General features: G+C 38.9%; 1 protein-coding gene and 1 long non-coding RNA gene across 13 annotated transcripts in view; both read left to right on the forward strand.

Moving 5' to 3' along the window:
- Positions 1-22492, forward strand: part of LOC138171954 (uncharacterized) — an 85998-nt gene extending 63506 nt beyond the window's left edge. For 10 of the 11 annotated variants that reach the window (XR_011171009.1, XR_011171015.1, XR_011171011.1 and 7 more), the window contains 5 exons: positions 575-713; positions 16807-16879; positions 17912-17968; positions 18224-18277; positions 22341-22492. This is a non-coding gene — a long non-coding RNA (uncharacterized lncRNA). The remainder of the gene's footprint in view (positions 1-574; positions 714-16806; positions 16880-17911; positions 17969-18223; positions 18278-22340) is intronic. The other variant, XR_011171006.1, reaches the window with a different exon arrangement.
- The window catches only part of EMP1 (epithelial membrane protein 1), a 278012-nt gene that overhangs the window by 202959 nt on the left and 49507 nt on the right, over positions 1-25546 (forward strand). The window lies entirely within an intron of this gene.

The raw sequence follows: 25546 nt of genomic DNA on the forward strand, positions 1-25546 counted from the left end.
TTCTTCTTCTTCTTCTTCTTCTTCTTCTTCTTCTTCTTCTTCTTCTTCTTCTTCTTCTTCTTCTTCTTCTTCTCCTCCTCCTCCTCCTCCTCCTCCTCCTTCTCCTCTTCCTCCTTCTCCTCCTTCCTTTTCCTTCCTCCTCCTCCTCCTCCTTTTTCTCTTCTTCTCCCCCTCCTCTTCTTCCTTTTCCTTCTCCTCTTTTTTCCTTCTTCCTCCTCCTCCTTCTCAATTTTTCCTTTACCTGATAACCCTGGATTTGGGGTATAATGTTCCCGAGAATTTTCAGTTTGGGGTTTCATTCAGAAGATGACTAGTGAATTCTATTTCCACTCTACACTCTGCTTCTCAGATATCTGAGCATTCTATTGCCCCCTATTTCTGTACCTTGAACAAGTCTAGGCCCTCCTACGCTGGATTTGGGATATCTCTTCACCTTCAGCTTCTCCCTGCAACGCAATGTTCCAAGGTGCCTTTCAGGCTAGACCCCATCTCCAGTATCTGAAGGTCTCTATGTCTGTTGCCCTTTGCCTGCTTGGGTTGGAAAAATGATACCTTGTGGTTTCTTTTTTCTTAGGTTTCCTGATCAGGACACTGATGCATTTTCTTGATATCTTTGGAGGAAATGTGGGATCGAGCTTGACTGCTACTTTGTCACATTGACTCTGCCTCTTGATCCAAAGCTCAATTTGTACTTGTTCAACTAGCCAGGTTTTGTATCCTAAATGATATCTTCAATAATATATCTAACTTTTGTACTACATTTTTCTCTGATTCCACTTATTGAGTCTCAGTGGCACAGAGGACAGCAACTAAGAAGCCAGAGGAGAGAGGAATTGGACATGGAGTGATAGAGGAGTCAGTTTTTAAAAGTTTATAGATTTTTAAGAGTGTTTACAAACAAATTAAAAAACATTAGCCTTGTACCAGTGATAGTCCATGGAGAGTTGATTAGGAAACTCTTAAATTGATTGTGAGCCATGGCTGGGACATAGGCATAATCAGCAGCATTTCCACTTGAGGAAACAACAGGTAGGGGTGATGTGGTGGGAGGTGTAATGGGAATGGGGGAATGTGATGATATAGAAGACTGAGGTATAAGGAGAGGATGTAGTCCTCAGGGGCTGGGGAGAAATGGGTCCTGGAAGAACCTTTGAAGGGAGCCTGGGATGGTGGCCCAGGGTGAGCTGCCTTTCTACAATAGCAATGGTATAAAATACCCAGGCTTTATGTATTCTCCTCCCATTTCTGCCCCATAACTCATCCAATGTTGAATAACCTCCAGTCATTTATTTTATTCAGAAGGGTTATCCTTAGGATTCTCCCATGGGGAAGGAGTTCCCCATTTGTTAAAATACCTTCTTGGTAAAGACATCATTAAATGTGTTCTCTAGCTCACTGCTTTACAGCTGTGACTAAATCTTAGCAGCTGAACTTTTGGTTTCTGATTCTAAGGCTATAATTTTGTCTGGATCTTGCATGCTTTTCTCCTGGATGTTCAACACTTGGCATCTGCCATGTTCAGGCCTATACACTGTGAATTTAATCCTATGGTGATTATAGACTTAAAAAAAAGTTCCTAGAGGTAATTTGTCCACCTATTAATTTTTCCTGAGAGCTGAGCTAGTATTTTCTTGTACTAGAGACTTCCAGTTCTGGTTTTTGATCCACCAGAGTGTGTCCAGTAACTTCATCGGAGGTCATGAAGTTCTTGAAAAAGTCTTGAATAAGAATTCATTTAGTATTGTTCTCCTAACCCAGGTTTCCCTATGCCAATGATATAACAGGTAAATCCCTTATCCTATCCTTAATTAAAAAAAAAAATATATATATATATAGAATTTTTGGGTTGCACTAAGAAAACTTCAACTTTAATTTCTTGGTTTCAACTCTTGGTTTCAGTGGAAAGATGAACTTATGGGCATTGGTACTCTCTCCACCAGCGCAAATGGCATATACCATCTGCTATTACATAATTTGTAATTCTTGACCATGTCTTTTTTTTTTTGGAGGGCAATTGGGGTTAAGTGACTTGCCCAAAGTCACATGGCTAGTAAGTGTGTCAAGTGTCTGAGGCTGCATTTGAACTCAGGTCCTCCTGACTCCAGGGCCAGTGCTCTATTCACTGTGCCACCTAGCTGCCCCATTAACCATGTATTTCTATAGAGGATCCACCCAACACACTTTTTAAAAATATGGCTATGACAGGAGATACCAGTGTAGTATTTTGGTGACTCTAGATATGGCTGGTCCATCTCCATCTTTGTTCACACACCACTTCTTCAGTGGTGGCCATCTTTGCTAAAATGTGCTGTATCCTATATAATATGTCCATGCATATCTTTCTGATGCCTCTTGAATCACCTGAAGTCTTCATTCCTCTGTGATCATGGTGTTCAGCCATTCACAGACATGTAGCATCATTGGGTTTCTTATCACCTTTTTCAACAGTAAATTTCTTGGGATCATTGAAAATACTTCATAATTTCACATGGCAAAAAATAACAATACAGTTTATAACAGCTGGAAATTACCGTCCTGCATTAAAAGTATTTTAGTTCTAGATTGAGAGCAAGTATTACTTAGGAAGCATTTTGTTTTATGCTTGTTTAACTTACTTTATTTTAGTTAGTTGAACTGATCCTTCAATGTGATTGTGGTACTGGAAGCGTTAGGTAACCCCCATAAGTATAACCAAGTTGGAAGATTCCTTTATAATTCTTATACTTCCTTAAACCTCCTTCATCCTACCTCCCCATTTCAATTTAATTTAATTAAATACAATTTTGTTCGGTTCAACAAACATTTATCAAATACTTGCTACATGCAAAACATCATGCTAAGTGTTTGAGAGATAAAAACAAAACAGTCCCTCCCCTTAAGTACTTATATTTTACATGGTTAACAAAGCACATTTACAGATAGTCAAACACTAACAATTTCAGGAAGAAGAAACATTAACAGCTGGAGTGAGGATCAGGAAAGGTTTCCTGCAAAAGGTGATACCAAAGCTTATCCTTGAGACAATGAGAGGTTCTAAAAGATAGAGAAGAAAAGTAAGTTCTAGGTGTAATACCTCATTACGATAATTAGCTCACTTTAACCTAGGGGCTGGCCCCTAATAGCCACGAAGTTCCCTCTGCTTCCGTTTTAGGGAGGTTTTGTTAAGGTAAAGAGTTATGAGTTCTATCACAGTTGCTCTGAGCCCCTAGTTAGGAAAATTCTCAATATTTAAGTAAGTTTGTGCTTTCTAACTAAATTTACTTTTATAGTTTCTCTAGTTAACCCCAGGCGTTTAGTAATTGAGGCAAAATTCAGTTTACTGGAAACATTTGGGTAACATTATAGTGCCTGTGGATAAATAGGCTCTGGGAATAGAAATTAGAGAAAGAGCAGATTTTTTTCTTGGAACTTCCCTTAGCCCAGTCCTTCTGCACAAAGATGCTGGTAGAGTCAATACCTCTCTTGATTTCTCTAATCTCTCTTACTTCCCCAAGCCTACAGTTATTTCTTAGAGATGTGCTAGAAGACTCTCTTCTGCTCACTATTTTTGGAATTCTCCAATTCCAGCTAACTTGATGCTTTTTCACAAGACTCAGAAGACACAACAAAATCCCTCAGTCAGTTGGAACAGACTTCCTATCTGGAATAATTTCACTTCAACATGGCTTCAAAGACATTTGTGTATTTAATCTAAAAGCTATGAGTGAGACTGATAGATTGGCCCACTTATTTTAAATGAATGAGGCTGAATAAATCAATCTCCCCATGTTTATACAGGACTGGGTATACAGACAGTCTGTGCAAAAGGATAAAGATACAATATGTCAGCTTGAGTTTAGGGAACAACTAGGTCAATTTAGTCAATTTAGAAAGTGTGAAAGAAGCTAATATGAAATTAATCTGGATAAGTACACAGGAGTGATATCATGGAGGGCTTTAAATGCCAAGCTAAATGGATAGGTAGTCACTAAAATTTTCTTTTGAACAGAGAAATGACATCATTAGACCTGTGTCTTAAAAAGACTGATTTGATACTAGTGTGGAAGGTAGAATGGAGAAGGGAGAGACTAGAAGGATGAAGACCAATCAAAAGGTGACTGCAATAGTACAGTCTATAGATGACAAAGGCCTTAATGAAAGTTCCTGTATGAGTAGACAGAAGAAGACTGACATGAGAGATATGGTGGAGGTAGAACACCAGCAGCTAATATCCAAGTCCAAAGCTCACCCTGGGGCAGGGGAGTAAGTATTTTAAAGGGGTTGTTAACTATCTCTGTTTCTCCTTTTAAAAACAGTCTTTTCTTATCCTTGGACCACTTGTCCATTGTAGACTGGGGATTGCCATTACTATTTTAATAGTTTCTTATGTACTTTTAGATGTCATATATTCCATAAATATTTTTTTCAAATTTGTTTTCCTCATTCTTGTAATTATATGGTTTTTGTGGCACATTTTAATTTTTACATATTCAAGTATATGTATCTTATCCCTAACATTTGTTAAATTGGAAAAAAAAATCTCCCACAATTGATATATGTATATTATTACATTTTCCAGTTAAAAAACTAATTTAAAAAATGTTTGTCTTCCATGTAACTGGAATTCACTGGATATTATGGTGTAAGATGTAGGTCAATCTTTATTTCCCTTACTGGAACTAAAGAAAACAACTGAGCTATGAAGTCTTTCAAGGATTTCATGGGAAATAACTCACCGCCACCTTGATTATGGAAAGAGAAGTGAAAACTGAGTAAGTTTACCAGTTGGATCTCTCCCAATATGTAATTAGTAGAGACAAAATGAGAAAGAGTTCAGATCCCCCAAATTCTCTCAGTTAAACTATGTTGTTGGGTTTTGAATGAAAGATGGGTATGTATTGACAGAAAAGAGAGAGGAGGATATTTCAGATACAAAGAATGGTTTGTATAAAGTATCAGAGGTAGGAACGAGCAAAGTCTTTGCAGAGGAAGATAAGCTTTTTTTAGAAGCTGGAACAGAAGAGTCATATCTTAACCAAAGATAAAGTGAGATTAAAAAAGCCAAATAGTGGGGTGGCTAGGTGGCGCAGTGAATAGAGCCCTGGCCCTGGAGTCAGGAGGACCTAAGTTCAAATGCAGCCTCAAACACTTGACATACTTACTAGTCGTGTGACTTTGGGCAAGTTGCTTAACCCCAATTGCCCTCTCCCTCCTCCCCCCCCCAAAAAAAAGACAAATAGGAAGCCATTGTAGGTTCCTGAAAAGGAAAGTGACATAGCATAAATGACCTTTAAGTAATTTTTTTCCTAGTAATTCTGGGTGGTATATGTAGTGATGGAGAAAGAATCATAATACTTGAGGATCAGAGGAAGAGATAGGGATGTTTATCCTGGAGAAGAGGAGACTGAGGTCAAAATGATAATTGTTTTCAAGTATTTGAAGGGTTATCATGTAAAAGAGTGATTAAACTTTTTTTGCATGGTCCTCGAGAGCAAAACTAGGGGAAAATGAGTAAAAATTACCATCAGACTGTAGTTTAGTGTAACAAAAATTGTCATCAAATTCCAACTTGTCCAAAAATTGAATGTACTTCCTTGAGTGGTAGTGAGTTCCTGTCCCTGGAGGTCTTAAATATGATCGCCAATTCATTGGTGATGTTGGAGACATAATTGCTGATTTGTTTTGGGTTAAATTGCATGAGGTTCCTTTCAGCACTGAAATACTATGAATCTGATACACCCTGTGGGGGAAGAGAGATGAGCCAGAAGTCTCTACCAGCAGTTCAGTCATGAGGAGATAAGGAAATTGACTAGAGGTTTAAGAAATGGAAAACAAAAATGAGAGCTACTGTGAAGGAAGAATCACCAGTCATCTTGCAGTCCTCCCCTTCCACATAAATTTATTGAATTCTTATCTATCCTTTAAAGTCCAACTTATGCCCCACCTCCTCCAGGAAGTCTTCTCTGATCCTAGTTTTGATAATAATCTTCCCCTTGTGACTTAACAGAGAATTTTGTTACATACTTTTCTGATGTACTTCTTATGTATTGAATCTCAGGAGACTGAGACACCACAGAGCTGAGAGGATATAAGCTTAGGTGACGCTCCCCATTTGTGCAAGAAATTTTCCCCATTAATGTGACCATTGCCAGGAAAGCTGGGATAGGGCAGAAGGGATTGTAGCTCCTCTGTAAATGTCAAGAAGTGAGAAGATTGCTTACACTTGGGGTAAAGGGGTGGATGAAAGCTGCCCTGGGTGCTGAATATGCTAGAATGTGAATGGAAAGTCATTGATTACAGTGAATGCATATTTCAGTATGAGAATAGTAAGTAGGAGGGACTAGAGGGCAGAGGGTAGCAAAAGCATTGACTCTGGCCTCCTTCCCTCATGTGGTCATCCTGGAATTTGGGGGTGTGTTCTTGAGGGTTTATATTGGTTAGGACTTGTGGTTTGGTTGCTAGTAACTCCCACCCCCCAAGGATAAACATGTGAGCTCAGATTCTGTCTAGTACAACTTTTCTGAATCATAGGCACAACTGAGATTGCTTCTAGGTTCCTATTCTTGAAGGAGAATGAGAAGGGGTTGCTTGGTATCTGAATAGCCTTGTATAATCTCCAAGAAGACTGTAAGTTGCCTTAAGACAGGAATTCTGTTTTTATCTTCCTCAGTACCTAAACTCAGAGTAGGTCTCTAATTAGTACTTGTTGAATTAGATTGAATGTAGGGGGGAAGAGGATAAGGAAGAATCGGAGGTGGCACCAACAGATTGGGATCAAGGCTGATGCAACTTTGAGGGGTGGAGAAAGGTCACACCTTTTGGTACCTGGGCTTTCCCGAGGTAATTACTAATCTTCATCTTGAGTTATTTTGCACTGGAGTGATTTGGCCTTAGAAATATTGAACTGAATTATCTCAACAATGGGCAGTCTAAACAAAGGCTGAGAGAATGACTTAAGAATGGTTTAGAAGTGCTTTGGTCTTTCTAAGAACCTTTGAGACCAGGGATGACAAGGATGACTTGAACCCCTTGGGCCTATTCTTCTAAAATCACCCTGGTCTAGACTGAAACACAAAATTTTCAGAACCCAAATTCTCACAAATAGTAGCCACTTGACTATGCTGTTTTCTTGGCCTTGCACCATGAAGCCACACCATGTTCTGCCAAGACAATAAAGAATGCAGGAAGGCCCTTTCCCACAGGCCAAAAATGCATTTCATTTAGTTTTATTTTTAATACATTACTAGAACTGTTTTATACAAGAGTAAAATAACAAAACTATGCACGAAGGCCTTGTGGCCTCCTAGTGCTCTGGAGATGCTGGGTTTTGGGTGGATAATAGATGGGGAGAATTTCAAGTACATCCTGTTCTACCAAAGCTTATTTTTTTTTCACATTCTGCCTTCCTTCCTTCCCCCTTTCAGAATTCTTCCCTCCCCCAAAGCAAATTACTTTTGTGAGTGATGAGATTAGATAATGGAGGGAATTTCTTTCCTTTTGTCTGTGAGTGGCAAAACCTTGAAATATCAAGAGAATAACAGCCCTCACTTGCTGATCACACACGTCTCTCCTCTGTGACCAGTGGCTGCTGCCCCCCACCCCGCCAAACTCAGCAAACAGGAAGTTATCCCAGGCCCATAGTGTTTCTGAGCCAGGAAATTGGCTTCTACTGCCCTGCCCTGGCTCTCCTCTCCTCAGCTTCTTCCTGGCCATTTAGCACCACTAAAAATAGCAACCACTAAAAGTTGATGTTATTGTTTAACCACTAACCACTTGTAACTCAGTTTTTGGGTGGTGGCAGATGGAGCTAATCCTCTGACTCTGTAGCCTGAGAATTTTACCTGCCTTCTCCTGGGGTGAAGGCCAGTCCCTCCCTATATTATTTCAACATCATGGATTCTCTGGTGCCAACCCTTCTAGGCAGTACAGCTAATCAGGCAAAGCTACTTTAATTCACATGCACACCTCCTGGGTGAGATGAGAAGTGGAAATCCATAAGGATTTCCTCTCAGCCACAGCCATTGTGTGGTACAGGCATTATACACCCATCCTGGCCCATACCAGGAAGGGCAATGGCAACATGTGAAACCTTGCTCAGATGTCAGGCTTCACACTCCTACTGTTGATGTAGTGTGTATAGTTCTCACTTCACTTATTTTTCCTGTGATAGAGTCAGTGCCAATTCATCTCAGTAAACTGATTCAATAAATCCACAAGAATGGATTAAACACCTGCTATATGCCAAACATCATGCTTTGTTGGGCTGTTGTTCAGTCATGTGACTGAACTCTCAAGAGCTGAACTCTTTGTGACCCATATGGAGTTTTCTTAGCAAAGATACTGGAGTGGGTTGCCATTTCCTTCTCTAGTGGATTAAGACAAACAGAGGTTAAGTGACTTGCCCAGGGACACATAGCTGGAGAGTGTCTGAGGGTGGATTTGACTTCTTGGGTCTTCTTGACTTTAGACCCTGTGCTCTGTCCACTGAAGCACTAAAATGCACTAAATCATGGGAATATAAAAGGCACATGAAACAGGTCTCACCCCTCCAGAAGCTCATGTTCTGTAGGAAAATAATGAACCTTTAAGAAGCATATAGAAATAAGTTTACATAGAATATCTAGAGATGAATAAAAAAGTAATTTAGTAGAAATGAAGTGCGGAATGGAGAAGGTACCAGGAGCTTGAATGATCAGGAAAGACCTCATCTGTGAGGTGGTCTTTGAAACGAATTTAAAAAGAAATCAGACATTTTAAGAAATGGAAGTGAAGAAGATGTTCAGTCAAGAGATGGGGAATAAATAATGATAATAACAATAGCATTTATATAGTGCTTTAAGGTTCGCAAAGCTTTTTACAAATATCTCATTTGATCCTCACTATAACCCTGGTGAGTAGGTGCAATTATTATCCCCAATTTACAGATGAGGAAACTAAGGCAAACAGAGTTAAGTAACTTGCCTAGAGTCACATAGCTAGTAAATGTCTGAGGTCAGACTCAAAGACCTCAGACAGGAGATGAAATACATTGTGTTTTAAACAGATAAGAAGGCCTGTTTGGTTGATACATGAAGGGGAGCAATGCATAACACATGGGAAAATTGGGTTGCAGCCAGATTATGAAGGAGTTTGAATCCCAGAGTCAGTAAGGTTCTAATAGAATTTACTAAGAGGGGGAGTACTATGGCCAGAGCTGCGCTTTAGGAATACCGTTTTGCTTGCTCTGGGGAGACTGGTTGGGGGCTATGGCCGTAATTCAGGATAAGGTCCTAGGATCATAGGATCATAGATGTAGAATGAGAAGCACCATAGAGGTCCTCCCTTCCAACCCTTTCATTTTACAGATGAAGAACTGATGCCAAAATTTGCCAAGGGTAATACAGTTACTAAAGTATCTGAGTTACCATCTGGACTCAGGCCCACTGCAATATGCTCCCTTTTTTTGAGAATCTGAACAACAATGGTGACAGTGAGTGGAAAGAAGAGTCAACATGCAAGACAGATGTGAACAACAACACAACAAAGCATGATGTTTGGTGCATCGTAGGTGTTTAGTCCATTCTTGTGGATTTATTGAATCCGTTTACTGAGACTATTGCACATGAAATGGCAAGTCTGATAACTGACCAGAAAGGAAATAGAGGAAAGAATTGAAGATAAAGAGGGAAGTTTGAAAGATGGATGGGTCTTAGGGGGAAAGATGATGATTTGTTTTTTGGAAATACTGAATTTGAGATACATATGAGCTATCTAGTTTAAAAAATGTGTCTTCTAGGGGAGAGCCAGGTCTCTGTAAGAATCAGAAGACAGAAGGAACACAAAGGGAAGAGGTCTAAGATGAAGGGAAGTCAGTTATAGATAGAAAAGGGGTTCTAGAAGGTCCTATAGAAAGGGAAGGCAGAGCTCTGATTGGATATGGGAAGGATAGGGTGGAGATGGATGGGAATGGAGGAATTACGATGACTGAGACATTTATGTGACAGGCATGTTAGTGATGACGCAGAATCCCAGAATTTTGAGTTGGAAGGATTTCTGAGCAGCTGTCGAGTCCACGTCCTAACTGAAAAGTATTTCCCAGTGATCTACCTCACCCAGATCTTTCTGGATCCTCATTCTTTCATCTAGTGGACTGCAAAGTCAGTACGAATCAGGCAGGTTATGTCACAGCAAAAAAGATACATGATGTGAAATGAGACTGTTAAAAAAAAAAAAAAAGCAGAGCTTCCAGCCATGGGAAGGAGATACTTCTATAGTACTCTGCCCTTATCAGACTGCAGCTAGAGTGCTGTACTCAGTACTGGGTGCTGTGGTTTGGGGACATCGATAAGCTGGGGAATGCCCAAAGGGTGGCAATCAGGATGGTCATTTTGAAGATTGGTTGAAGGAACTGTGGAAATTTAGACTGGAAAAAAGAAAACTCAGTGCTTGGGGTAGAGGGGGACTGTGGTCAAGAATTTGAAGGGCTAATATAAAAAAAAAAACAAAAAAAAACCAATGGTGTAATATCATGCATTCCAGGTTATCTGTGTTGCTGTCACAGTTCCCTATTAGGCCAAGTTCTATGAGGGGAAAGACCAAACTTTGTATTTCTTCCAGCATAATACATGATCCATTTGGACTGCTTATTAAATGTTTGATGAATCCATGAAAAAAAAAAATAATTTGAAGGGCTATCGTGTGGAAGAGGGATTATACTTGTTTTGTTTGACCCGAGAGAGCAGAACCAGCAACAAAGGAGAGGTGTTTCCTAATAATTCAGGCTGTGTAGAGGTGGAATGGGCATCTATGAGAGGTGATGGGCTTCTCCTCTTCACAGGGCTTTAAGCAGAGGCTGGCAAGCCCTTTCTCAGGTGTGTTATAGGGGGATTCCTTTGGTGTATGGGTTGATCTGAATGGCTGCTGAAGTCCCTAACAAGTTTCAGAATCTTTAGTTCTGTTTCTGTGTTTTGGTGTGTTCCCTAATCCTGCTGCCTATTACCTATGTGACTTTGGACAAATCACTTTAATTTTCTGGGCCTTAGTTTCCTCACCTGTAAAATGAGGAGGTTGGACTTCCATCCAGGGTCCTTTCTAAGCACTAACTTTATGATCCTTTGACTTGTGTAAATGGAGAGTAGATATTCCACTAGAAAGGAACAATCAGGATAAGAAGACAATTAAAACAAAATTCTCTATAACAAATGATTCTGTACAATGAAAATCTCTGGTTTATGTCCCTCTCTCTGATGGAAAAAAAAATCTATAATCCAATTGTGTCCATGGTATAGACGTATCTCTGAGTACAACTGCAAAGATGACCAGAAACCATTTGAGGACCCCCAGAAGTGTCCATTCTCTACCCAGAGACCAACGGCAGCTGTTGATACTACACTGATTATAAGAATGTCACCTTGTAACTGTGAAATGATCCTTATATTTATGGTGCTCTTGGGTGATCTCTACCTTTCTTCCGATGAATTCTGTGTTATACAGATATCTGAGAACATGCATCCTTCAACACAAGTTACTCGAGAGGAGGAATTGTTTCCTTTTTGTATTTATGTTCCTAACCTAGTGTTTGGCACACAGTTGGACTGTGTAGATTGCCTAGATAGATTCCTAATGTGCTTTCTATCTTTGAAATGCTGTGATTTTTTTTATTAGCCAAAAGTTAGTAGTAAAGTTGATGAATCATTCTGGCACAAAAAGCAGCCTGAGCAGGAAAGAGAAGACTTATTGTTATCCAGGAGGCCTGGGGCTAGATGGCACCAGTGCTAGTGAATCCAGACCAAAAAGTTGACCCAAAGCATCAGAAAAGGGGCTTGGAGTTGTTCAGAAATTTTGTGGGGTGGAGAATTAGGCATCAGGGATTAATTGTTTCTCTTTTGGGAGACTTGCACCATAAGTACTTTTGCACCTGCCTTAAAATCTTGAGCTAAGGTTGCAGTGGGAATCTCCCTTTGTGGGAGTCTTTTCCTAGATCTTGTCCTTTCCTTTGGCATTTTGGTTAGTACTATTAACAACTCATATTTAAACAGTGCCTTTCTTAGCTCAAGGACTCTGAGAAGTCAATTTGCCTATGAGCTAGTCAGTGCAAATATTATTCTAATTTTACAGATGAGAAAAATGAGGCTTAGAGAAATTAAGAGACTCATCTATGATGACTTAATTCATAAGGGTTGGATATAGAATTTGAGCATAGGTTTGCTCATCCCAAGTCCACTACCCCACCTACTGCCTCTAGGGGAAAATGGTCAGTCATAACTATTTTCTTTCATATATATTTATCTTTTCTAGCTCTCTATTTATCTATCATCTACTGTGTGTCAGACACTGTTGAGTTCTTTACAAATATCTCATTTAATCCTCACAAGTATCCTGAGAGGTAGGAACTATTATTATCCTCATTTTACTATTATAGAAACTGAGGCAAATAAAGGTTAAGTGACTTGCCCAAGATCACACAACTAGTAAAGTATCTGAGGTTGAATTTTAACTCAAGCCTTCATAACTCTCGTCCCAAGGCTCTATCCACTCCACCACCAAGATCCCTCTAGTCCATCTCAACAGACCACACCCAGCAAAACACAGACACACAAACAAACATACACACTTTTCCCCTTTAAAAACGGAATTGAAATATATTTTGATTAATTTGGGGAAAACTTTAGAAACATGTAAGAATATCCTCTATTCTTGAATCCCTTGTCTTCTAGTCCTATTGCTGATCAGGTTTTGCCCAAACCCAACTGCTACCATCTACCTGCATTCCTCTTGTTCACCTACTATTGAATGAATGGAGCTGGAGGAAATCAAGAAACCTTCCTGACTATGTCCATTACCAACTTGCTGGGTCCTCTCCCCAGCAAGGCAATCCTACTCCTCTCCAGTCAATTAGCTACTATTTCATCTTCCACGGTAGCTATTCCAAACCTTCTCATCTCTTCTCAAGGCTCCCACACCATCCTTCTCTACCTTCTCAAGTGAAACATGATTCATGGGAAAAAAAATGGAGACCATGCACCACTGGATGAAATATATCCGGCATTTAAAAGTCTTTGCAACCTAGCCTTTGCCTACCTTTCCAGTGTTACACTTGATTCCTTTCCACATGTGCACTTTGTGATCTAACTACACTGCCCTATTAGCTGTTCCTCATCCATGACACCACACCTTCCATTCATGGGCCTCTGCCCTCACTGTCATCCAATGCTCTTTCTCCTCACTCCACTTCTTAGTTATTATGGTTGCTTCAAAATGAAACTCAAGCTCACATTCTACAAGAAGCTTTTCCAGGTCTTCCCACTACTAGTAGTGCCTTCTCTGAGGTTATCTTCCACTTGCTCTGTATACATCTTGTATTTATTTAGTCATTTCCATGTTGTCACCCCATATTATAGTGTGAGTTCTGTGAAAACAGAGACTATTTTTATTTTGTTTTTTCTTTGTATCCCTAGCATTCGCCACAATGTGTGGCGCATGGTAAGAACGTAAATGCTTGTTGACTTAACAACTAATTCCTTTGCAGGGGAAGTTGAATTCTAATATACACTAAAATTAACACACACAGCCCATTATTGCAGAGAAAACATATAGTTAGCTGGTGGGAGATGAGTAGCAAGAGTGAACACAAAAAGAGGTAGAAAAGTCTGAATCCTACATAGGAAAACAAGGCGGAGTGATAAAGGTCTTCTGAGCAAGGGAGGAGTTAAGCCTTTCAAGATCGCAGTCAGGTATTAGGAGATGCTAGAAAGGAAGGAAGGGTTCTTCACACAAACAAGGGCCTGTTGCTGTTGGTATCCACAAAACAGGTTGGAAAAGATAAACTCACCAAGTCTTAAATGTTGGGGGGTGGGGAGGAAAAGGGGAGAAAATAGACTTAAAAGGCGTACACACCCAGGAAAAATAAATAGGGAAGGAAATAGAGTTTACATTTGCAGAGAAAATTCCCCTTATAAGATAGGATAGAAATATATATATATATATATGTGTATATATATGTATGTATATACATACATATTTCCAGAGTACTGATGGCATTCCATCGTAGAGGAAAAAATGGGGGTTCATTAAAACTTCTTATAAGGCAAAGGAAGGGAGGGGAGCAGGAAACAAGAAAGAATGAGACCAGTAAAGGCTGTCCAGTAGGACATTAAATCTAAAAAGGAGCTTTCTAGGATAAGTATGAATTATCCCCTTAGAGAGTAAGAATCAGAGGACTGGGAAACAAAGAAGGATTGAGAGGAAACTCAGTGATGTGCCCAACAAAGTCTTGTGTCCTTGAGTTTTCACCAAGTAGATCAAGCATATTTCGGCTAGAGATTTGGCAGCAAGTTGAAGTGGCCTCAAATGAAGAAAGAGAGCATAGTTTTTACTGTGACAGACTTTCTTTCTTTCTTCCTTCCTTTCTCTTTCTTTCTCTCTCTCTCTCTCTCTCTCTCTCTCTCTCTCTCTCTCTCTCTTCCTTTATTCTTTCCTTTTCTCCTACTCCTCTCTCTCCCTCCTCTCCTTTTCTCTCTTTCCTTCCCTCTCTCTCCTTTCTTCCCTTCCTCCCTCCCTTTTTTCCTTCCTTCCTTCTTTCCTTTCTTTCTCCCCCTCCCTCCCATCTTCATAGATAATTTTATACTTTGGAAGAGTTTAAGGTGACTTTCTCTGAATGATCAGTTTTACTACTAATGGCCTTAGCTTTGAGTGTGGTGATAACCACAGAATGGTGTCATATTTTGATGCTCTTTTGCCATCCTTTGTCTAGGAAATCTGGGGTTCTTAAGCTAGGGTTCATTGATTTGCTTATTTACTTATTTATTTTTTGTCTTTTTGGCAGGGCAGTTAGAGTTAAGTAATTTGTCCAAGGTCACATAGCTAGTAAGTGTTAAGTGTCTGAGGCTGGATTTGAACATAGGTCCTCCTGACTCCAGGGCTGGTGCTCTATTCACTGTGTCACTTAGCTGCCCCTTGCTTATTTATTTTTTAATTTGGTGAACATATTTCAATGTAATTGGAATTCTTTGTAATACTACATGTTTTATTTTGTGCATTTAAGAAAATTATTCTGAGAAAGGGATGTAGGCTTCACCAGACTTCCAAAGAGTGTCTAGGACATAAAAAAAGCAAAGAATCTCAGGGCTAGGTGAAGTTAACATTTGATCATCCCACCTCCTTTTCACCTTAAGTAGAGCCAGTAGCCCTGCTTAAATGCCTGCTTTGTTGTATGTTGTATCCCAAACTATGCTATGCATACCAGTCGCTCCAAAGTAAAACATTCTGAGTACTTGGTATTTTTACAAGAAGCTTCTGGACTTCCCTTTCTGCTTCTCACATGAAGGGAGCCAAATTGCAGCCATTTAAAAATAAGCAAAAGTCCAGTGAGGTGTCTTTCAGAAAGCAGGCTGCCTACAGATTTTTAGAGGAAAGCATTGGAATGGTGCCTGCTCCAATGTGTGAAATTGGAAACTGCCCTTGAGCAATCTCCTTAGAGCAGGCTGGAGAACCTTATAAAGCAGGCAAATGATGGAGGACAGAGATTCAGACTAAGTCAGGTGTCTCTACAAGTGAATGAAGTGTTTCCCAGTCAGGGGACCCAGCAGCAAAGCCTTGACTTCCGGTTTAGGGAAGCTAGGCTCAGTTATTTGTGTGGTCACAAAGTCCCTGCTATGTACCATGAATTCACTTGGTGCCAGTGATTGAAAATGAAAAATGACATCCTTTGTTCTCAATTGTTGCTGAGTGTTTGTTTATTTTTGCCTGAGGAAGGCAGTTGAGTCCTGTACCCCTTCAAATATCAATTATTATGATGCAGTCATGAGATCATTGGAAATCTTTGTTATAGCAACCCTTGATAAACAATAGACAACCCATGCTATATGCATGCAAGGGACACAAGATTAGGAAGACAAAACACAGTGAGGCAGGTATCTATTTCCAGTTTGGATCAGTGGGCCTAGAGTCAGGAAGACCTACTACATTCAAATCCAGTTTCAGACTCTGTGACTCTGGGCAATGTACTTAACCTTGGCCATTTTCCCAAATCTACCCATTATTTTAGCTCATGGGTTTTCAATAGGGTTGAAATCAGGCTGGAGTCCTCAGGTCACTGAAGTATGCTCATCTCCATTACTTGGATAATTGTCTTAACCTTAATATGTGGCAGGACACAAACCTTTGACATTTGTTTGCCTCAGTTTCCTCAACTGTAAAGTGGGGATAATAATAACACCTACCTTAACAGGGTTGTTGTGAAGATCAAGTAAGATAGTATTGGTAAAAGCAGGTGCTATATAAAAGCTTATTTCCTCGCCCATCCCCCACCCCACCTCCTGATACATTAAATTGTAAGAACTTTGCTAGAGAGTCAGATACAGTAGAATAAGTCACACCACTCAGACATAACTTGTATATCACAAGGCTCTTCATTCATTTTATGATGAGAGATTCTTAATAGGGCTCCTTTTCGCTCTAAAGTATGAACTAATCAGAAGAAACAGTGATGGTGAAGATGAGATCCAGGAAAATCTTCTGTAATAATAACATTGGAATCCCCCTTTCCACTTCATTTCTCAGCCTCGTGAAATAGCACTGTAACATGATCCATTCCGAGTCTGCTTTTGGACTAGGAAATGGAAGCATTTGGACAGGAAAGGAAATTTTGTTTATACCTAGCTATTGGCATGTGTTTCCTCCCCTAGAACGTGAGCTCCTTGAGAGCAGGAACTATTTTTGCCTTTCTTTCTTTCTTTTAAAAAAAAAAATATCTCCAGCACTAAGCACTGTCTTGTAGGTTCTCATTAAATGCTTGCTGACTTGATTTGATTTGACTTTTGAAGTTTATTCCTTAACATTAGGCACCAGGGGCAACTTTTTCCTTAGTGTTTCTTTGGCTTACAGACTAGGACCCTGGACGTTATATTTTCAACGCAAAAAGGTTCGTTTGAGAGGGAATTTTAGAATTTCTTCAACAGAGAAAAAACAGCATCTTTACCAGGTTTTGGATAAATTTACTTTGACATACCAACTGGGTTATTTAAATGTAGTAACCACCAATTTTGCTCCAGAAAAAAAGGGGGGAAGGGTGTTATGAGGGCATAACCTTAAAAACTCAGAGTTATTTCCATTAAAAACCTTTCACCTGTTACCTTATCACATCATGAGGGGGACATTGAACTGTCAAAGCTTATACTCACTTATCTTAAACTCTGAAAAATTGGACAGACATTGAATACTGGACCAGGGATAGAAATACAGTTTCATTTTAATTACGTGAAGTAAAGTAAAATAATCAAATTTATCAATATACAATAAACATGACAAATTTTTACATCTTAAAAGACTTTAAATTTATGTCCTTTTGACACAATCACGTGTTTTACATGATTGGGAATTGAATTAACAAGATTTGGATTATATTCTTAATTTTTTTATCATCATGAAACTGCATTTTTAGGATATTGGATGCTAAGTGTACCTTTGAAAAATGGACATTTTCTCAAGTCTACCCATTATTCTGCCTCATAGGTTTTCAATGGGGTTTAAATCAGGCCAAGTTCCCAGTTCATTGAAGCATGGCTTTCTCCTTCACTTGGATAATTTCTGTTCGTGATATACAGCAAGATGCAGAGTCATGTTGTACTATTCTATAACCAATCAGCAATTTTTCTATTTCCAGAACAATTCTACTCCTAAATATATTTATGAGGAATCTAGGTGGTTCAAGGAATAGAATGCTGACCTTTTAGGTCAAATCCTGTCTACCTGTTTCACCCTGAGCAAGTCACTGAACAGATTTTAATCTCAGTTTCTTCCTTTTTAAAGTGGGGATGAGAGTTCTTAGGAGGACCCATTGAGATAACATGTAAAGGACTGGTGCAAACTTTAAAGCACTAATATAAATGTTAGTTATTATTGTGAGTAGACTTTGATGCAACTTAGATCATCTAAGATAAAGGCATCCATGTAGGAGACACCAGAGATCTTGCTTCTGGGAGAAGACATTCAGCATGCCTCCACCATTTGGGTATGAACAGACTTTTCTATTGGTTATGTAGGAGGAACAAACTATCTCTTTAAAAAACCAGGCTGGGATAGTGTCGCTCTCTTTTTGGGTCATTTAGAAGGGTGAAGGACAACCATATAACATGAGCTCCATGGATCAAACTGTGTGGGGGGAAGGTACACCTTCTCTTAGGTTCTGCGGACCTGAGAATGAGACTTGGCGGGGGGGAGGAGTGGTGGGGTGGTGGCGTGATCAGTTTCTTTTTGTCCTTTTCAGTTCTAGACTTCAGTTCTAGAAATGGAATCTCTGGACCAAGGAGTCTGAGCCATGGTGAGTCTGAAGGCAGTATTTGAGACTAGATGTTGCTGCCAATCCAACAAGAAAGCCAAGAGAAGCCAGCGTATCAGAATGTGAGCCCATGGAGGCACTGGATTTGGAGCTTGGTGGAACTGTGGTATACAGGAACTGGGCTAAGCCGTGACCCTAATTCCCCATCTTTCCTCAGAGATTGAAGTTGTAGGATTGAAGTGGGGTATATGCTACCATGTGTGTGGGGGGGATGTTTGTTATTGTTATACCTTTCAAATAATTGTTAACCTGTAAAAACTAATTGATAGTTACATGGGTAAATGGAACTGGGGTACAGGGGACTACTAATTTTGAGGAATGCAATAAGTGGGGGCTTAGTTAAACACCCCCAAATTTCCTTAAGATTGCAGAGAATTCTAGGGAGAGGTGAAATATAATTTACCTGGTCTCCAGGCAATGGGAAGCAGAGTAGTTACTGTTACATATTTTTCAGAGTTCATCAGTTCTCCAATTGAGATAAAACTTCTAAACCCAATGAAATTTAAATCCCCCTTTTTTCTTATTTTTAAATTTTATTTTCAGTTCCAAATTCTTTTTTCTCCATACCTCCCCAACTCATTGAGAAAGTAAGAAATACAATACATTTTTACATATGAAGTTGCACAAAACCCTAATATTTTTGAGGCCAACTGTTTCACAATTTGATGAAAATGTCTAGATCTTACAGGCTTACTTGGACTTTTGACACATTTATAAAGCCTCAAATGAACAATTTTCATCAGTAAAAACTCCTTTCACCAGTCTTCAGGACTCTAGTGTTTGTATTGTCTTGCCCATGATTAGTGTTTTTTTTTTTTTTTGAGGGAGGAGGGCAGGGCAATTGGGGTTAAGTGACTTGCCCAAGGTCACATGGCTAGTGAGTGTTAAGTATCTGAGGTCACATTTGAACTCAGGTCCTCCTGATTTCAGGGCTAGTGCTCTATTCACTGCTCTACCTAGCCACCAGATTAGTCTTTTTTAATTCATAGGAACTGCACCTGAAAACAAACAGACCAACAACCTGACCTTCTTGATATTCTTCCACCTTTGAGACCCCCTACACCAATCTATATACTGTCCCCAATTGATCCCATTTCCTTCTTGGCTTAAACAACACTTGAAATTCTTCACTTCACACAACAGTTGCTGCAACGTCTCGTAACAGTCTTAGAAACATATTCTTTGAGAGCTACAATTTTGCATTATCCTTTGGAGGGATACCAATTACTTAAAACCACAGAATTAAAAATAAAACAAAAGAGAGTACCAAAATACATAGAAAAAGCATGAAATCTCGGGCTCAATTGAAAGAGACCTGACTAGAGGTGGGGAAACCAATACAATCTGGGTTCACCTGGTCAAGCTCAGGCTTCTGAATCAGATTAGTGTCAATAGAATGACATGCATGACCATCACTTGTCATAAAATGAAACAACTGCAAAATTATTGCTTGTATCAAGTGATTCACCCACCAGTATATGCATGTTGCCCAAGGACAAGCCTAGTTTGGCTGGGAAGATTTATTGCGAGATTAGGTTCAGGGAGATGACTGTTTCAGTCATAGTAACTCTTGAAGACCATTTCAAGTTATGGAAGTATAGCAACCTGCACCAGAAATCACTCACTCTGATGAAATCACAGTTCTCTGAAGTAAATAATGAAGTAAGATTGGGAATCCGATCTAAATTTTGTATCTCCCCAATGTTTATTATTGTGCTCTGCAAATAGGAGGTAGATAGCAAGTGTTTGGTGAGTGAAGTGATGAAAGAAAAGAATGAATCTCTGGGCTGGGCTTAAATTCTGCCTTTGGCACTTACCGTGTTTCCCCGATGATAAGACCTATCCCGAAAATAAGCCCTCCCCTTACTGTGTAAGATTCCTCTAAAATAAGCCCTCCCCTGAAAATAAGCCCTATTGAGATTGCTACTGTAGTGAAGGTGATCCCCTGCGCTACACACTACATTACGGTACCCTCTGTATGCACCCCCCCGCCCCGGGTGAAATGCACGCCGCGCTCTGAGCTGCATCCAATGAGCTGCAGCAGTGAGCGAGTCATCCTGTTCTTCCCCAGTGATTTGCTTGCTGGCGCCATTGAGAGCAGTGCCAAGGAGGAGAGCTGAGGCAGGACAACATAAGCCCTCCCCTGAAAATAAGCCCTCTGGTGTTTTTCTTTCCAAAAAAATTAATAAGACAGTGTCTTATTATCGGGGAAACATGATATCACAGCAGGACACCTAAGAATGACTGAACAGGAACAACAAAAGATAGGAGACCAAAAAACAAGTCATTTAAATTCTTTGAGCCTTATTATTTCCTCATTTGCAAAATGATGATGATAATATCTACAGTATCATACTCATGATATTTTGTTTTGAGGATCTGATGCTAATAAATGTATAGCAACACTTTTTAAACTGAAACACTATACAAATGTCTGTTTTTATTTCCCCCTCATAGTGTTGTTATTTTCCCCTTTATTGTTTAATCACTAGTCTATTCTTTCTTTATATTTAGATATTTAAAAAAGAAAAAGAAAAGAACTGTGAATCTAAAGGTCACAATACATTAATATGATACATTAATTATTATAATTATGATGTGACATTTAAAAAGTTCAAGAGATGTAGTTTCTGGGTAATGAATCACTTTATATATGCTAGTATGTTATTAATAAAAGGATCAGTGCCTCTCTTGAATGCCAAAGACCCCTCATGGAATCCACTTAATGCTTACATGCCCTTGGAACTGTGGGTATTCCGGAGGATGGCAATCAATTCTGACTGGTTAACAACTGATAAGAGAGAATGAATATTGTAATGAGAGAAGGGCTTATTCCAAGGAGGCTTTGAGGTTCGTGACACTGAGTACCCAGTCTTGGTTAAAGAGACTTATCAATATCCATATCCAAGATGGAATCCACTTCTACTCCAGACCTTTCTGACAAAACACAATGAAGCTAGAATCCATCTTTTGAACAGATATGAGTTCTTGCTCTTGGAATCAGACCTGCACTATGAAATCTGCCTGAATAACCTACAGGGGCTGATTTCTAAATGAAGAAGTAGAAAAGGGAGGGAAACTTTGGTCCTAATTCAATAATTAGTTATTAAGTACCAGAGAGAAATAACCATTTATCTTGATGAAAAATAGTTAGGGGGTTGGTAAACAGTTTGTAGCCTTTTATTTGGAGTCACTAAACCTGGGTTCAAATCCTGACTCAGTTTTTGCGAGATTAGGTTCATTTTTCTGGACTTCAGTTACCTCATCTGTAAAATGATGGATTGCGAGACATGAGAGACAGGATTGCCCAGCATGGTCCACCCGAATCAAAGATAACTCTGTTCTCTATGAGCAAAGCAGAATTTCAGTAGCTCAGAAGAAATGTGGAACATGCAGATTTAGAGATATCCCCACTCCAAATGGTCACATGGACTATTTGTGCTCTACCTGTTTTAGAACCTTCTGATCTCATGTTGATCTGATCAGTCACACTCAAACATACTATACCTTGAACCTGACATAGTGATGCCATTTTGGTCCTCTTCCAGCACCAAGGACAACAACCAACCATCAGCCAAAATGAAGTGATTAGATCAGTTGGTCTTAAGATCCTTTAGGATTATAGGTCATAGATTCAAGGCTGGAAGGGACTCCAGAGGTCATATAATCTAATCTTATTTTACTGAAGGAATTTTGTCCCAAAGAAGTTAAGGGACTTGCTTGAGGACACACAGAGTGAATATTTAAACTCAGTTTCTTTGACTCTCACTCCAGTACTCACTTCACATTACTGCAGTGTTTCTAGTTTTAAAAGTTGTCATCCTACAATACTTGGCATTTTGAGCCAACTTAGAGAGGCCCCCTTTGGGGGTGGGGTGGGGACGCACTTAAAGAAAAGTAAAGGCAGCTCCTGGTCAATGGTAAAACACCAATAAGCACTATTGGTTTATTCAAATTATTCATTGATTTCTTTCAAAAGCTCTGCTCATTATTTTGGAAGGTTGCCTTGCTGTTACCATTGTTATTCTTTTTTTTTTTTTTTCAGGCTCCACTATCCTGGATTTGGAGGGCTTAGCTGGGCTTCCTCTCAATCTTCTTTCTTCCTGTTTTGAACCCAGACATTCATTACTTCAGACTGATTAAACATTATGTGCTATTAATAATTAAACCTTATTATTAAACATTATTAAACTATTATAAGTATCCAAATTAACTGTAAAGGACACGCAAAGAAAGATGCTATCTGCATCCAAAGAAAGAACTGAAAAATAAATGTATGTATAGAATAATTTTACACACACACATACATATGTACACATGACTATTTGGGTCTAATGGTAGCCATCTCTAGGGTAAGAGGGAGGAGAAGAAAAAAATGGAAAAAAAGAAATTTACTTGGTAACTTCATTATATATTTAAAAGGAATAGCAAGTTGGGCAGGATAGATTTGCAGTTTCATGTGCAATCATCCTTTTTTATTATACTAGTTATAGAAATTCTTGTTTTATTCCATAAATTAAAAATAAAATAAAACAGTATGTGCAGGGCACTGAGGATTTTATATACATACATACATACATACACACACACATATATATATATATATATATATATATATATATATATATATATATATATATATATATATATATATAAAACAAAAAACCACAAACAACAGAAACCCAAACCCTGTTCCCACCAGAATCACCAATTTTAGCAGTTAGGGGGTGGGATTCACAATCTGCATTCAGGAAAAACTGTGGGACACTGATCCAGTGGGTGTAGAGGCACCTGGACACCTCCAGGCCACAAGAGTAGGGGGTGGAGGAGAGGTTTACACAACGGATAGAGCTGCAGAGGAGAACAAAAAAGGAGAAAGAGGAAAATAAAGGGAAGAGGAGAAGGAAAAGGAGGAGGAAGAAGAAGAGGAGGTTCTCTTGAACTAAACTGGGACTTGAAGGAAAAAAAAGGATCTCAGTAAGAGGGGGCTGGAGGGAAGAAGAAAGGAGCATTCATTTCAAACATAGGAGATTTACTGTGCATTAAATGATCTAATTTGACTAGAAAATCAAATATATGGCCATGTGACCTTGGGCAAGTCACTTAACCCCAATTGCCCTGCCTTCCCCCTCCAAAAAAAAAATAAAAAAGAAAAGAAAATATATGAAAGAGAGAAATATGAAATTTCCCCTTGCTAATGAAATTTATTGGCTGTTATTCCTTTAGCTGAAGGATTGGGAGTACTTGCAGCATCCTCTAAATTATTGGTGCCCCAATTTAGGGACAGAGGTCTAGTCCACTTGAAATAGTTATAGCTCTGGTTTCTGGAGTCAAGGAGCTTTTGCTCAAAGGAAGTAAATAAATGCTCTGAGTATAACTGTCTCTCATGTCTGGCTGGAATGCATTCCTTCCTCATCTCTACATCCTGGCTTCCTTCAAGCCCCAGCTAAAATCCCACCTTCTACAGGAAGCCTTTGCCAGTCCCTCTTATTTCTAGTGCTTTTGTTCTATTGATTATTTCATATTGAACCTGTATATAGCTCGTCTATACATAGTTGTTTGCATGTTGTCTTCTCCCATTAGTTTGTAAGTTCTCATATCCTCAGCATTTAGCACAGGTTCGTGGCACAAAATAGGTGTTTAATAAATACAGTTTCTGCTGGGGGATTAGGAAAAATTAAGATATTTTATTTGGGTATTGAAGGATTAGGTAAATTCTTAATCAGTGTGTGTGTGTGTGTGTGTGTGTGTGTGTGTGATGCACTCCTTTTGTAATCTAGTGAAACCTGTGGACCCTTTCTCAGAATATTTCTGTAGATTTTTAGTTTCATCTACAATCATCTTTTTTTTTTAATGGAAATACTTGTTTTATTCCATAAACTAAAAATAAAATTTAAAAAATAAGTTCTCAGATCCCAAGTTAAGAACTCCTGGATTAGAGAAATGTCACTAACTGCTTAATCAGTAATAAATTGCTTTCTTACCTCCTGGAACATTCTGACACACCTTTTTTTTATCCTCAGACAGTATATTATTTGGGTATATGTTTGTAGATTTAAAAAAGTGATGCAAACTGTGACTGCTTTGTTTAAATGTAAGTAATTGACCTTTATTTAATAGGCTCTCCACTGGTGTTTTCCAATCCTTTGGTAGTAAATGTATTATGCTTCCTGTTAAGGATAGAATTAGATTTTGCATCTGAAGAGAAGCTATTAACATGCTGGGCTAGTAACTCATGCACAGTTGTGAAACATTTGAGTCAATAATTATAGATCTTGTCTGGCCACATCACTTTCTAATTTCACTGAGAACTAAGAGTTTCAATCACTTCCCTTGAAGTAGCTGTTTTGTCATTCATTCATTCATTATATGAAAGGTTTGTGATTCCCATTTGGCTTTCATTTTCATTGTGTTAGACTTTTGGTCACAGCATTCTGCCTTGGAAGGAAAATACAAGTTTCCAAGCATAGCTGGCACCCAATATGGGGATGAAATGGATCCAGAGATGAGAAGGTATGGCCAATGGAAAGCAGAATTTTCAATGGAGGAGTACGAGGTGAGGGGAAAGAATTAGATCACATACCTATGCAAAGGATAATATTTAGCATGAGATACCACAGAAGACACAGGGCAAAATCTGTAAAAGCAATAGAATAGAAATTGGTTATAAGGAGTTCAGACTTCAGATATTTTAACTCTGTGAAGAACTCAAAGAGATTAAAGAAGGAACAATAAAGATGTCGATCATACATCAAAGACAAACATTTAGCATGACTGGAAGGGATGAGAATTAACCCAGAGTCCAGAGAAATTTTCCTTGAAAAAAACCCCATCAATTTACACGCAAAAGATGAGTAGAGGGATAGGATAGTTGGATTTATTTTTTTTTCAATTTGCCGCTTAATTGAGGGGTGGGGGGGAGGAGAGGGGAACATAGATAACTGAAAGAAAGAAGTTAAGAAGATGAATAAAGTCTCCAAATTAAAGAAAGTGTTGACAAATGAGGAGGAAGGTGTTTGTGTGGAGACCACCTGTGGCAATAGTGTTACACCAAAATAGTTTAAGCAAAAGTGACTATAGGGATTAGCCTAAAAGAAAGGGAAAACATTTTTAAAAGCAACATTAGAGTTGTAAATTGAAGAAAACATAAACCTCTCTTGTAACATTAAATATGAATGGATTAAATAATCTAACAAAATGAAAGAGTGAGAGAATAGATAAGAAAACAAAAATCCAGAATATGTTGCTTAC

Source organism: Petaurus breviceps, unplaced genomic scaffold, assembly GCF_028583685.1.
Source record: "Petaurus breviceps papuanus isolate PSGF00001 unplaced genomic scaffold, PetGlider_PUasm1.0 470, whole genome shotgun sequence".
In the NCBI taxonomy this organism is placed as follows: Eukaryota; Metazoa; Chordata; class Mammalia; order Diprotodontia; family Petauridae; genus Petaurus; species Petaurus breviceps.